Source organism: Peromyscus leucopus, chromosome X (assembly GCF_004664715.2).
Source record: "Peromyscus leucopus breed LL Stock chromosome X, UCI_PerLeu_2.1, whole genome shotgun sequence".
NCBI classification, from domain to species: domain Eukaryota; kingdom Metazoa; phylum Chordata; class Mammalia; order Rodentia; family Cricetidae; genus Peromyscus; species Peromyscus leucopus.
Window position 1 is genome coordinate 25003389 of NC_051083.1, and position 15432 is coordinate 25018820.

Below are 15432 nucleotides of genomic sequence, written 5' to 3' on the forward strand. Positions count from 1 at the left end.
ACTGGAACCTCATCATCTCTCCTTCCCAGTGAGACTGCTTCATTCTTTCACCACAGCACAGGACTGGCATTCCAACTGGCTTTAACACACACAAGACATCCATGCCCTGCACCCTGCCCACTTCACCGCAACCTTATTCCCTCTTCTTTAGTGTCTATGTTCCCTAAGACTCTTTTCTTAGCTCAAAGACTTCACATACTTCACTCCCTCTAACTGGAAAGCTCCTCTCTTGACCTCTGAACCTTTATGGGTCATCTCATCACTTCCACAGCACCCCCAGGAAAGGCTGTCTCTGACTTCTCATTTCTTTCCACAATCTACTCCCATTAGCCATTGTCTAGCCCTATATCTTGCTCGGAACCCCTGAATCCTATGCATCTCTCTGTGTGACTCTATCCCCCCTTCTGTCGGGCTCTATGGTGGGCTCAGCCACTGGAATGTCTCAGGAAGAGCTGCAAGGGTTTCAAGTAACCACGTGTTTTCACTCCCTTTCCTACCTGAGTGCCATTCTGGATACCACCTCTTTCCAGTAGCATCAGTTTTCACTAAGTGTCACATTCTGTTCCCCTTTCCCTCCACCATATAAGGAAATCAGCACATTTTCCGTGTTCCCTTACTTCTGCTCCCATCTCTAGAAACAGCTCCTTCATCAACACATTTTTGTTTTTACCATGTGAAATGAGTTCTGTCTCCAGTCAGCACTCTGACATTCATACTCTCTAGTCAATACCACTTGCCCTTCATGTTATTTCCTCCACAACACCCAATCATTTTTCTTTGAATTCTTATCATGTTTAGTAAATGTATGTATGAATATTCATATTTTGATACTTTAATACTTGTCACTCTACCTGAAAGTATTTTATATCTTCCACAGGGCCTACAGTTGATTTGCTAATGACAATTAAATTCATGGATTAAAGGGTAGAAAATAATCATCATTGCAGAAAAAAACACATCAGAGTAGTTCATGAAATAAATCATCATTTAAAAAACCAATGTTAAGACTCTACTTTCAGGGATCATTTCTATAGTTCTATACTAAAGAAGTTTCTCCCACTGAGTAGAGCCCAAAGACCACGAGGAGGAAACCTATGTTCCCTCTTGAGCATGAAGCCAGATCTAGGGGCTGCTTTCCTGCAGCTGCCTATTGACATTGAGGATCGTTCTCTCCCTTTGGGAGAGTGAGAGGGAAGGGAAAAAGAAAAAGAAAAGCCAAAAACAAAGCAAAAAAACCCAAAAACAAACCCCAAAACAAACAACAGTAACAACAAACCAGTGTTAACCAGGCACAGTGGTGCATACCCTGAGTCCCAGCACTCTGGGGGCTGAGGCAGGAATACAAAAAGTTTGAGGTCAGACTAGGCTACATAGTGAGTTCCACACCAACCTGGATAACATAGAAAGACTCAGTATTAAAAACAAGCAAACAATGCTAATGTGAAGAAACATAGATGAAACATACAGCACACATGAAGGAGAATGCTTGAAGATTTAAAAGATGTGTATATGATTCAACTGACCTTTGTTCAGTACCTCATTCATACTGTATTCTACTGAGCACTGAAAAGAGCTATTTTCATTTGAAGGCTCATAGACTAGTGGATAAGATAGAAGCATGAAGAGAATGAGGCACATGAGAAACATGAGCCACGGGTACAACTGGGTCAAGAAGACAAGTGCTATTAAGGGATGAGCTTTATAAAGAACACATTTGGAGGTAAGATTATGTTTCAGTTTTGTTCAGAAAACAAGATGGTATAACCATAATCTTTTTGTTTCCCCCCATTAACTCTTCAGGTATGAAAGGAAGGAAGAAGCATGTAAGTCAAATAGGTTGCTTTGAGGTAATGCCTCAGCCCAGATAAAATGGTACAGTCGGCATTGGCAGGTAAAGAGGCAAGGACATGAAAATCGCCTGGCTTTTAGTACAAGACTCTAAATGTGTGAGCCCAGATCATAACAGTAGATCAAGTGGAGAGTTTCTAAAGCTTTTAGTTGGAGTTTCTGGAAACCTAAAAATCCCCGAGTTCAAGAAGGCATAAATAACATACCCACTGTCAAGTCTGATATGCTTGTGTGCAGCCCTGGGTGGCATGTATGAGTATATGTAGTTGTAACTTGACATTTATAATCCACAAGGTAGCAGTTACACTCACCAACAGTCCTGGAATATTAAGAAATAATCTAGCATCACTTTTCATTGAAATGATATTTTTTTACCCTCATATAAAGGGAAAATTATTTCTACAAATAATTTTATTATTTTCATGGTTTTGTGAATGAGTTGCTCCAGCTCAGAGAAGTCACAATAAGCTACAAATCATTCTGATTAGAACCAAATAAACTCTGGGATCCTGTCCTCGCTCACTCATTAGACCAGGGGTCAGTAATCTTTTGGGACATACCCAGCCAGATAACTAATAACTTAGGTTTTGTGAACCATATGATTTCTCTTGCTACAACTCAACATTATTATGGTAAGTGAAAACAGCCGCAGATAATATGTAAATGAATGGGTGTGGCCATGGCCCAATAAAACTTTGATTATAAAAGTATGCTTCAAGCCAGATTTGACCTATGGGCTGTAGTTTGCTAGGTTTGTTGCAGACTACAGAAAAGGAACGTGTGCAGAGTGGGGTGAAGGGTGGACTAAAGCCGGAAAGACAGCTTTATAAGAGGGACTGAAAATAGAACAATTGTGGTAGCACCAAAATAGTACCAGAAAGAGAATACTATATTTATGATACATTCTAAGGTAAGAGCAATCATCAACAAACTCCAGCCAGAACTCATATTATCCACTTTTCTTCAGGTTATGCCAGGTTTTTCTTACCTTTTTTTTTTTATCATATTCTTCATTTTGATTAAGAAAATTTTGCTTGTATAATTTCCTATCTGCTATAACCATGGTGCAAAAAAAAATTCCATTTTGAACAATATATATATATCAGCAGTAGGAGTCTAATTGTAGTAGGGATGAGCCTTGAAAATATAAGGCCTAGTAAAGGAAGCAGGGCAGGAAATGATAAATAGTTTATAATTCCACTGATAGGAAAAGTCCTGAAGAGGCCAGTACAGAGAGACAGGAAGCAGATTAGTGGTCGCCACAGGCTGCGGAGAAGGGGAAGAGGGGAGGAACTGCTAATGGGTACAGGATTTCACTTTAGAGTGATGAGAATGTTTTAATTAGGCATTATATGATGGCTGCAGGACTCTCTCTCTCTCCTCCCTCCATCTCTCTCTCTCTCATTGTTTTTATTAGCTTGTAAAGAGTGCAGACCTCTTTCATGATTCTAAAAACCACTGCAATGCACATGTTCAGATGGGTGCCATCTTTCTGGATGGCAATCGGAGGCAAAAGAAAACAGTACAGCAGAATTGAGAAGGAAAAGAAGATGTCAAAACCGAAGAACAGAGAAAAAAATGATTTCAGCCACTGGGGTGGTCCCCTGTTACTCAACTCAAGTACAAAAAATTTTCGATTGTGTCTTGAGAGCTGGATATGATTAACACACATTGAATACATGTATGAATGTCTCAAAGAATAGGTAAGTAAAATAAAAATTAAAAAGAAAAGTCCTTGCCTTCCCAAGTCTGTGTGGTAGTTGAAGTGTTTATATGAGTTAACAGCTGATACACCTGGGGCTAAGAGCTTTTCAAATATTGTCAATTGAGGACAATTCTGCAAAGTCATGTATTAATAAAGCCCATTTTACAGGTGAACAAGCTGACTAACAAAGGCTTTATTTTTTCCTCTATTCTTCCTAATTTAATAGATCTCCTGCAGGAGTTTACTCCAGCAAGAGAATAGTGGCAGTCTGGATCTCACTTTCTGGACATTGCTCAGCCATTTGTATAGGCAGCCTTGCAAACAAGTTCACAATGTCACCATCTGGATTTCCCAACTAGGCTCCCTGCTCCCTCTACAAACCAAAACTGTCAAAAGGATCTATTTCAAACTCTGATCATCCCACGTTCCTCCCCTGTATTAAAGGCCAAGCCTCAAATCCTAGTTTAGAAGGGCTTGGTTGCCCTGGTTCCGCTCCCTATCACATCTGCCACATCCTGCCGTTGTCCTTCCTGCCCCAGCCCATGGGCCTGCCTACCCACCCAGCCTAGGAGGCTTATGCCAGTTGGTGTCTCTGCCAGGAATGCCTTGGGCAGAAAAGACTGTCTTCCCATAAGCTCCTAAAGACGCTGTCTTTGTCTACTGTTCTAAACTAGCCACAAACGGCTCTATTTCAATACTTGTTAAAGATCTTAGCACGTGACATTTCTGTCTTCACCCTCTTCCCTTCATCCCTTCTTTCTTTCTCTCTTTCTCCTCCTTCCTCCTCTTCCCTTTACTTCTCCTCCAGATCCTCCCTCCTTGTTCCAGTCTTTCCTTTCTTCTCTTTGCTTTCTCTTCCCCTTGTTCTTTGGCCTCTCTCTCCCTCCCCACTTCTTGCTTCCTTTCCCTGTGTAGAATCCAAGCTCTATGAGAACATGAACTCAGGGTTGTTTACCTGCCCCTGGCCCATTTTAGGCACTCAAATATTTGGTGAAAGAATTAATGAATGCCAATGAAACTTGGCAAGGGTTCTGTGTTTTGCTAAATGATTAAAGCTCTAAATCCCACAGCACATAGTTTTGGCTCTGCAGAGAAATAACCCATAAATAGGACTAATGACCACAAACTTCAGAAGGCCCTAACCAACAATGACCATTTACAACTGCCCCCACCCAGAGACAAGTTTAAGCCTGAAGTGAGTTTTTATTACCTCCTCATAAACCCCTGAATCATGTGCTTTACAGGGCAAGTGCTAATGCAGTCATAATTATATTGGTGTGAACACATTGTCATAGAAATGTAGCAAACATAGGCGCAGGCATTTAAGAGAAAGCAGCTGCTCCCAACCCAAGAGCAACTGTCGCATAGAAACGGGCCAGCAAGCACAGAGCTAAGGAACTTAAACTGAGTGACTGAAGTGACACACCCTATAAATCACAGATTAAGATGTCAGTTTGTCCCAACACCTCAGAGCAACCAACTTGCTGTCCAGAGAGCACTGTGCATTTGGGTAAATCTATAATTAAGACATAGATATCACCATCTCCCCATTCTTGTTTAATTTACTCAGGCACTAAAAAGTGGTGACTTCAGTCTGTGGGTGATTTCCTTTCTTTTTTCTTTGGAAGCAAATCAAGAAGCAAGAAAAGACATGACTTCATTATAAATTCAGCATTTACCTAGTTTCCCTCCTTTTGATCTTTGAAATAATAATAGCTCCATTAAGACACTCAAATGTGAAAAATGTCAAGCCCTTGACCTTTTCTCAATTCACACTCAAGCTGAGCCAATGAACACACACCCGTCTCTCTCCTCTTCACCCCAGCATGAGTACTTTCTCCAGGCTCAGCCATGATTCTAGGTCAGGATTTCTAAGCCTTAGAACTATTGACATTTTGTACCAGATAAATCTTTATAATGAAAGCTAACCTGTGCATGATAGGATGTTCAGCATCTTCTCTGGCCTCTGTTTATCCAGAGATTCCAACAGTACTCAAGGCTTGAACAACCAAAACTGTTTCCAGATATTGCTAAGTGACCACCATAAGGCAAAACTATTGTAGGTTGAAACCACTGTTCAGGACACTATAGTATCAAACCTAACATGTTGTATGGGAGTTGTGGTTATTGCTTATTATTGTATTGAAATCTCATGAGGATAGAATTACTCTTATAGGAAGAGTCCTTGAAATTCATTGCACAATTTGATTCACTCATTAAGTACTGTACACCAAGATTATACCCTTTAAAAAAATAACCAGTGTTCATAAGTAACCTCTTCTGACCCGAGCATTTTTTTTTTTTACTGAATGGGTAGAACAACTTTAAAACTAGTTTCAAATCAGACATTTGAAGATCATCATATTTGTATGAAGAATTCTTTTCAAGAAAGAAAGTGGAGAGCTGGTTTTAGTTTGAAACCAATGAAAAAAAACAAGTCATTTGTCTCTGTCTTTTGCAAAAACAACTGACCTTAATGACAACGTACTTAGAACCACACGAGAAAGAGCAAAACTAGCCTTGGTATCAGCCTTATGAGAGTTTACAACTCCACAAAGTCCATTAATCAGCAAGCAATCTATAAAGCAAACCTAAAGAACACATGTTGGAGAACTGCCTCATTCTCTTGCCTTGGTTACAATCCAAGAGCAAATCCTCCAAGTCTAAATCTCACTACCATAAAATGTCTTATCTGCTTCTACTCAGGAAAGGCCATCAACAAAATCTCTGTACACTGTTTTCCCAAAAAGGAACGAGGCTAAACGTTTGTTCTCCAAGAGGCACTAGGTGGGAAGAAAGAATGAACAAGAACTCTACCATAAATCTCCCTGGGCCTCCCCTTGTAAAGCTGACAGGAATTTAGAAAAAGCTTTTCTTCAGGGGTTTCATAAACTTTACTATTTACCCAGGCATAATTTATTCTAATTGAAAAAGTACATTTTAAAAGCTGCCCATAATAATATGGGCTATTTGACACCCTACAGGAAGTTGGCCAGTGGAATACACTTCTATGACATAGTCACAGTATCACAGTGTCATTTGATTTTGTTTGCTTTTATAATTTTCTTGTATCGCAGAGAGAGAGACAGAGACAGAGAGAGACAGAGACAGAGTCAGACAGACAGACACATATACACACACTAGGGAGAGAAAGAGAGAAAGACATGCAGACAGACACACAGACAGACAGAGCAGTGTGTGTTTTTGTTAGAGATTGAACCCAGAACCTCGGGTATGTTAGGCAAGGACTCTCTCTACTACTTAGTTATACCCTAAACCTTTTGTTATGGTTTGTATGTGAAATGTCAGCCATAGGCTTGTGAGTTTGGACATTTGATCCCTGTTGGTAATGTTGCTTGGGGAGGTAGCAGAACCTTTAAGAAATAGAGCATTCTATTGGTTTTCATTGTTTTTTTAAAGGGGTTTAGGGGTGGGGGAAGGGAGTCAATAGGATACAAATATAGAATTATTTGGTAAGAGTAACCTCATCCTAGAAAATGCCTCCAGCAGATTGCCTGTAGGAAAATTTGTTGTGGAATATTACTTTAACTAGGCAAAAATGTGTTGCATTTGTTTATGCTGCATTTGTTTAATGATGTAAAGATGGGTTACATTTGTTTATGCTGCATTTGTTTAATTATGTAAAGATGTGTTGCTGTTTTACCTTGCCTGCCTATGGCACTCGATTGGTCTAACAAAAAGCAGAACAGACAATAGCTAGGCAGTAGAGAAAAAGAAGTAGGAGGAAGAATCTAGGCTGGAGGAAGAAGAGAATGAGGGAGAGAGAGAGATGTCCTGGGCCAGGCAGCCAGGCAGCCACCAGGCAGCCAGACACAGAGGAAACAGTAAAAGTGGGACATACAGGATGAAAGAAAGGTAAAAAGCCCTGAGGCAAAACATAGATGAAGAGAAACAGGTTAGATTAAGTTATAAGAGCTCGTGGGACAAGCATAAGACAAGGCTGAGCATTCATAATTAATAATAAGTATCCATGTCATGATTTGGGGGCTGGTGGTCCCTGAAAAGCCTGATACACAAATCTGTTGGGCATTTTCTTAATGACTGATGTGAGAGGGCCCAGCCTACTTGGGGATTGTGCTGCCTCTAAGTAGCTAGCCTGGTGTTGTATAAGAAAGCAAGCTAAAGCCACAGGAGATAAAGCCAGTAAGCGGCACTCCTTCATGGCTTCTGATTCAGTTCTTGTCTCCTGGTTCCTGCCTTGACTTCCCTCAATGGACAGCCAAATAAATCCTTTCCTTCTCTAGTTGCTTTTGGTTACTGCCTTTAACACAGAGACAGAAACATGACTAAGATAAGCCTCAATGGAGAAAGTGGGTAACATTGGGTGGGTTTTGAGCTTTTTAGCCTTGCCTTGCTTCCTGTTTGCTCTCTGCTTCTGCTGTTTCATGATGTGCTCTGACGTAATTAAGCAGCTGCTGCAAGCTGCCTCTGCCATGAACTCTGCTATGCCTTCCTTGTCATGATGGAGTATACTCTCTTAAGCCATGAGCCTCTGAAATAAAGGCTCAAAATTTGTTTTCTCTTTTGCATATTATCACATCAATGAGAAAATTAACTAATACAATTTGGAAGGTTTGCCATTACTTTACACCAGGTAACCATTGAGCGTGAATGATATCATTTTTAAAGTTTTTTTTTAGAGTCCATTAGTATTAATTTTTGATGATTGTTATTATGATGAGCTAATTATTTGTGTGGAGCTTCCTGCAAATTTGTTTTGAGACCTTAGTGAAAAAAAATTGACATATTCTATCTTAATGCAAATTGTGGTTTCATTTTATTACTCAAGCAATCCCTTTGAGATCTACTTAATACTGCCTTTCCCATAAAGAACACTCAAATGAGACCATGTTCAGGGTGATTTGCTGGTGAAAATGTGGCTAATCCACAATGGTAGGTGTGGACTTCTTCCTCTTCTCTTAGGATGGCATTGTTCACCACAAATATGGAAGGGAAGGTAGGTGGAAAGTCCCAGAATTCATTAAAGTGCTGAAAGAGGCCTTTGGAGCTATTCTTCAATAGGTATTTAGGGACATGTTGACATTACAGATTCAGTTCAAGAGATAGTGACTAAATGCTTCCAAACAAACTTGGAATTTCTAAAATAACTCTTCACAAGAGACAAGCATCTTATACTTATGAAATCAGGAAAATCCATTTGAATAAAGTGTGTCATTGTATTCTCTCCTTATGAGATGAAAATGAACCTATCAATATTTCTTCTTTGCAAAAATTTGATTGCTAAATTAAAGGCAATTTAAAATAAATTAATTGTTCTGAACTACTACACAATTAACATACTGGAGAGCCAGGTAATGACCATGTTTGTCCTCTGTTTGCAGATGTAAAATAACTTCAAAAGTGTGTTGAAGGACTATGAAGACAGATAGTAGGATTTATGTTTAGAGTGGGGCCTGATAAGTTAAGCCTGTCCAGTTGAGCACTTCTTTGTGGTTTGCCTAGTTATGCTATTGCAAATGACTTAGAGAGCTTTTTGCAGTCTACCTGTGATCTCCAGCACAACTTCAGCTCTCAGTGTGTAATGTGTCAACAGACTAACACTACTAGACAGATGCTCGGTGATAAGGAAGTACTACTGTGTGCATGACTTCATTCAGCCCTCCACTCATCTTACCATGGAGAGAGGTGAAACAATCCTCATTTCACTCAGAGTTTAAGTGATTTACTGGATTTATATGGCCAGCAAGGAACTGAAGCAGGCCTTGAAACTTTCCCGTCCTCTCTATGTTTTTAATGCTAGGAATGGAACTCTGAATTTTGTGCACATTAGACAAGCCCTCTATCAGTGAGCTATGTCTACATCTATTTGAATACAGCCTTGAAATGGCATAAGTGATGTTCCTTTGTACCTGGAAGAGCAGGTCATTTTCCTTAGCTAGTGAGTTGCTAGATGGATTATTTTGAGACAGTGGTTCTCAACCATCCTAATGTTGCGACCCTGTAATACCGTTTCTCATGTTGTAGTGACCCTCCTCCCAAACATAAAATTGTTTTCATTGCTACTTCATAACTGTAATTTTGCTACTGTTATGAATCACAATGCAAACATTTTTGGAGATAGAGGTTTGTCCATGGAGTCCCAACCCACAGGTTGAGAACCCTAATTTGAGAGGACACAGAGACTAGAATCATAGACATTATATATAGCAATAGTTGGATAGCCTTTTCTATGCCCTGATTTGAAATCACACTACTGTTTGGTAGACACCAAGACAGTAAGGGAATCATGATTTAGCAACAGTAGGTTAACGACCGTCATCCCAATTTGTTCCTCATAAGACAAGCACTTATATAAAATCTCATATTCCTCCTTTAAAATCTCCCCAGTGCAGCCCAGGCACTCTTACTTACCTCTGCAGACTTTGTTCATCACCTGTTCTTTATTCTACCAGCTCTTTTAATGAACAGAGGGCAGGTACCACATAGTAGAGAGGGCTTTGAAAATGCCTTCAAGTACAGTAGCACGCTGCACTCTCATGGCTGTTCAGAAACAGGAGTGTGTGTTGTTATCAAATGCTTAGAGTGAGTGGGCATGGCAGGAGTTTGCCCCGGCAGTTGGGATTTGCTGATCAGAACTTGCACACCATGGCTGTGGCATGGAAAGATTTTGGTAGTCCTTTACAGCAATTACTCTGAGGCTGTTCATCCCCATGGTGTCTCTGCACGATTCCTCTCTTTGCATGGTTTTCCACCAGGTTCATATTTTTGCTATAATACTTGTCTTCTTGCATTCAAGCATCTCCAGTCTAGTCTGCCTTGTCCAACGAACCAGCCCTTCAAAAGCAGGCATGCTCCTCATTATTTTGGATTGCCCAAGGGTCTGGCAGCCTTTCCTGGCACTCTTGAAACTCCCTCTCTTATTTTCCTTTATATCCCCTGAAATTTCTCATCTGAATTCTTGAAATGTCATTGGTTCCAGTGTCCAACTTTACAAAAGCAACTCACCACTTATTCTCATGTAACTTTGATTCTATTACTAACTTAATTTCTCTTAGCTTTAATCTTTAACTCAGAAAGATGAAGACGACTTTTGGTTTTGGGGTCTCTAGCAAGCTTTAGGTTGCTGGGCATTTTTAACTTCTCCAAGCTTATCAGGATCTTCCTTGATATTTGTAAGGAGATGAGGTGGAGGAGAAAGGAAAGAAAGAAAAAAGAAATAATTTTGCTTTCTCAGATTATTTGGTTAACCAGGCACAGAGTTTACCTAATTATATTGCCTGCCTGCCTTTTCTTCTCTCCTTTTCTTTCTTTCTTTCTTTCTTTCTTTCTTTCTTTCTTTCTTTCTTTCTTTCTTTCTTTCTTTCTTTCTTTCTTTCTTTCTTTCTTTCTTTCTTCCTTTCTTTCTTTCTTTCTTTCTTTGTCTTTTTCTTCTTTCCTTACTCCCTCCCTCCCCCTTATCTCTTTTTCTGAGACAGGGTTTCTCTGTGTAACAGCCTTGGCTGTCCTGGAACTCATTTTATAGACCAGGCTGGCCTCAAACTCATAGAGATCTGCCTGCCTCTGCCTTTGGGATTAAAGGCATGTGCCACCATGCCCGGCTATATTGCCTTTTAAATGACCATAAGCATAATAGTAAGCATCTCTAAGATGGCCCTAAATGGTCCTTGTTTCCCTGTTAGTTATAATTATGATTCACCCTCTTTAAGTAACTTGTTTTTAGCTAGCAGAATATGGCTACTTTGAGAAGTCATTTCCATGTTTTGTCAAAAGGATATTATGGCACTGTCTTGCTTTGAAGATTCTCTTAGATCTTGCTTAGATGAAGTAAACTGGTATGTTACAGAGGTCCACATGGCAAGTAATAGAGGGTGCCTACCTACCACTATCCAGTGAGCAAACAGAGTCCTGTATCCAAAAGCTCTTAAAGGACTGAACCCTGCCAACCACACCATGAGAAAGCTCAGAAAGACATTCTTTACCAGCTGAGCCTCCAGATGAGATCCTAGGTTCCATGGAATGTGTCTATACCCTTAGCTGTGGACACAGTGAAGATATGCCCTCACTCATGATTCATAAAACCTATGAGATGATAAATGTGCAGTATTTTAAATCTCTAAATTCTGGGGCAATCTCTTGTCCATTTTCCTCATTAGAACTTTTGTATACCAATCACACTATTTTATGTCCCCATCATATTAGCGTCTGGTTTAAATGCTTCATTTGTCTTTGAGATTATGAGATTTCTCTTGTCTTTGGAATGCCTGGAATTTTTTTTGTTAGAAGCTGGGCATTATGTATTGTATTCTAGGAACTGAAGTAGACAAGCTTTTATTGTGAAGCTGTATGATGATCCGGCTAAGAGTTAGGATGCCTTTGCTGTTTGTTACAAGTTGAAATGTTAGAGCCTCCAACTTTTTGAAGTACCCTTGCTGTTCATTATCATGGTCTCTATGTTTCCCTAGAAGCTCTTTCTTAGAGTTTGAGCTTTGAAGTTATTTTGCTTGTAATCCACCTTCATGAAGCAGGGATACAGTTAGGTGGAGGGGAAGCATTCTGTAATCCTATGATTATGATTGTGCCTGTGACCTTGAACTGTGAAGCATCATGAGTGTTTCTTGGTTTATATTTTCCCCTCTAGGTGAGCCAGAAAGTCTAAAATCCAGATAGAAATGGGTGACTTTCCTTTTCCTAAGCCAAATAAGGTGTCCTTTTTTCCCTTGTTGCTGAGGCTTGTTTTGGTGGATGCTCTGGGCTTATTTATAAGAGTTAGTTTGTATTTCACATCGATTACTTTTGCCCTGACCTGGCCAAACACTGGGTAGTCTGTCTCTGTTCTTCACCATAAGACTCCGGTGGAAATTTTAGAGGGATAGACTGTAAAAGTATTATACCTGTTTGTATTAGGCTCCCAGTAGTTTTGAGTCTTGCAAGCTATAGTACAACCAGCCAACAGCAATTCATTGAAGTTATCATTTAAATGTTCCCACTAACAACTGAATCTAACAGCTTCTGCTTCTGGGAAAGTAGTCTATATTCTTGTGATATTCCTGCCTCTCTGGTTTTAGAGGTTAGAGTTAGACCCATGACCCCAATTCTCTCATGGATTTAAGACAAGACATTGGTTTTCTGTTTGGTCTTCTTTTATCTTGTTGAGATAGCAGAAATCATGACTCCTAAATTCTTTACATGTTGGAATAGTAACCAGATGTGTCTTGTGTTACTATATTTCAGATTTATGAATACATTACATTCTTCTCAACTGGAATAATATATGAATCTAGAGTTCCAGAGCTCCAATTGCCCAAAAGTATTACTGCCGTGACACTGAAGTTCCTCACATTACCAATCAGATCTTATTATATGAAAGAAATAAGAAGTAATATCAACAACTGCTTCTTTGGGAAATTACAAATGTTAATGTAGTTCATTTAAAAACATTCAAATCAAGCAGTCTAACTGACAGTGAGCTGAAATAGGAAATGAAATGTTCCCTCAAATCGAAGTGGTAAAAGAGGGATGGAATTACTTTCTATTTAGAAATGAAAGAGACATTTACTTAAAACACTCATTTAAAAAATCAGTTCTGGGGATTTCAAAGGAAAGACAGCAATGAATGAATGATTTACTGATTTTCTGTTGCTATATAACAAATCACAAAAAGCTAGTAAATGAAAATATGTTTTATTAGCTCATGGGGATGCAGGTTTGAAGATAAGATAGACTCAACTAGTCAACCATCTCTATGCTCAGGGACTCCCAGAGCCAAAATGAAAACACTGGAGAGTCCAGAACCTTATCTATAGTCCCTGGAAAAGGATCCACTTCTAAGGTTATTCTAGTCATTGGTTGACTTTGGCTCTTTGTGTTTGTAGGACTGAGGTCTCCATTTACATGCTTCTGTCACAGGAGGATTACTCAGTAATTGCATGCTGCTTTTCTATTCTTGTTGTGACTCTGTCCATCTTCATGTGTACTTAAGCCAAATATGGTATTTAAACATTTTTTTTAAGAGTTCCAATCTCTCTGACTTCTGTTCCAGGCAAAGAATTGTCCTCTGTTTTTAAGGTTCACAAGATAATATCATACCTCTCTAGGTGTCTATTAAGATAAACTGTTCTGTACAGCATAATTCAAATATTGGGGTGATATCTCAGTATCCTCAGGGTCATCACCCATCATCTCAGCATAAATGTGGGGCATCTTTAGAGGTGGTCCTAGAAACTTCATGCTTCAAATATATCCTTAGCATGAGACCTCTAGAAAATTCAGTGTATTAGAAACTTTGCTAAGAGCAGGGCAGTTTAGTCTGCCTAAGTGAAGAAAGGGTTGGTAGGTTGAAATTCTGCATCCACAGTGGATTCAGCCATGCAGAAGCCATCATCCAAACATTACTGGGGGACCGTTTGGATTGGGTGATGGAAGAGGACCATCTTTTCCTCTAGGCAACAATGAATTACACAGAGGGGGAAAGTCCATATTGGCTCATTATGCTTACATTCTACTGAGTCATGGGTTATTATACTTTTTATGTAGCTGAAAAAAGATTAGCAACAAAGAAACTAAGTGGTTTAAATCATGACACTTAAACAAATTTACAAATTAAAAAAAAATTTTGACTTGATGAACAACAAAAGAGAATCATTCTACTTATCTTTTCTTTGTCTGTCTTTGTTTCTCTCTCTTTTAGTAATGCTAAAAATCTTCCTAGATCAGAAACTAGCTCAATATCAGCTTTTGAAGTCTTCTTTCCGAGCATCACTAAGAAGGATCCCAGTCACATTCAGGGATGTATTGCTCCTTTTAGTCCTGCCCTGCTTGGCCAGATTGGAGAAGACTCCTAAGTCTGGATTTTGTGTCCTTTCCTAGAATAGTACAGCACTGAATTTAGTTCTCCTGGCTGTCAGTTGGGCGCGTCCTGAAAGAAGTGGCATGGCAATCACACCCAAATCCCCACTGAATCAATGTGTAGAGTTAATCATGAGTCTGAACACTTTGAATGTTTAGCAATGCTGAACAGGCAAGTAAGTTTCCTTTCATGTTTCTTCTCTGCCACTATGATTTCCGTAAGAACTCTGTCTTTATAACCTGAAGGGCCAGAAACATTTTCAAACATCAATTGGCCTGTTACTGGAGACTAGTATTGAACCTACCGGGATCACATCTATCTACAGGTTTCCCCCAGTAGTGCAGACACATTTCATTCTATAATTGAAAAATAGATTTGATTTATATTCCATTGTGTCAGAGCCTCCACTTAGGTCTCTTGACAGAGAAATCTGGGCAGCAGGGAGATGGACTAGATTTTTTTTTTGTCACTCCACAGATGTTTACAGAGAAACTGCAAAGATGAAGGTAGATGTTTATAAAGGGAGCCAAACTCTCTTCCTTGCAGATTTCAAAGTCAGACTGAGGGATGGGCAGCACAGAGAAAAAAAGACACAAAATCAGAGCAATGAAAGGATTTCCTGTCTTGGAACAGCTTGTAAAGAGAATTTGCCTAGTCCAACATTCCAGATCCTTGATGGACAGGTTCATTGTGTCCTCTGAAAATCCATGGGAGTAGGCATATTTATCTTGATTGCTATAAAGCCTAGAAAGGTGAGTGACTTGCCTAGGTTATATAGCTGGCAAATGGTAGAGTGATGACTTGAACTTGAGCTGATTCTGTCTTTCCATGAGATCTCATTCTTTCTTGTGCTCTTCATGAGAAACACACACTCTTTTGTTCTCTGTAAGTAGACAACCATGAACTGAGTTTATGGGTTTGATGATTCCTCCAGAAGGACAGAATATATGAATAATCTAAGACTCCTGGTATTGATTCAGGCAGTGACATTTTCCTATGGATTTATGCTATAAACTGTAAACATTATTTTCTTCATGGAATGCTTTGATGC

General features: G+C 39.5%; 1 protein-coding gene and 1 pseudogene across 1 annotated transcript in view; one reads left to right on the forward strand and one right to left on the reverse strand.

Moving 5' to 3' along the window:
• The window catches only part of Mid1 (midline 1), a 337431-nt gene that overhangs the window by 307182 nt on the left and 14817 nt on the right, over window positions 1–15432 (reverse strand). The window lies entirely within an intron of this gene.
• LOC114704640 lies at window positions 1004–1199 on the forward strand (annotated as a pseudogene).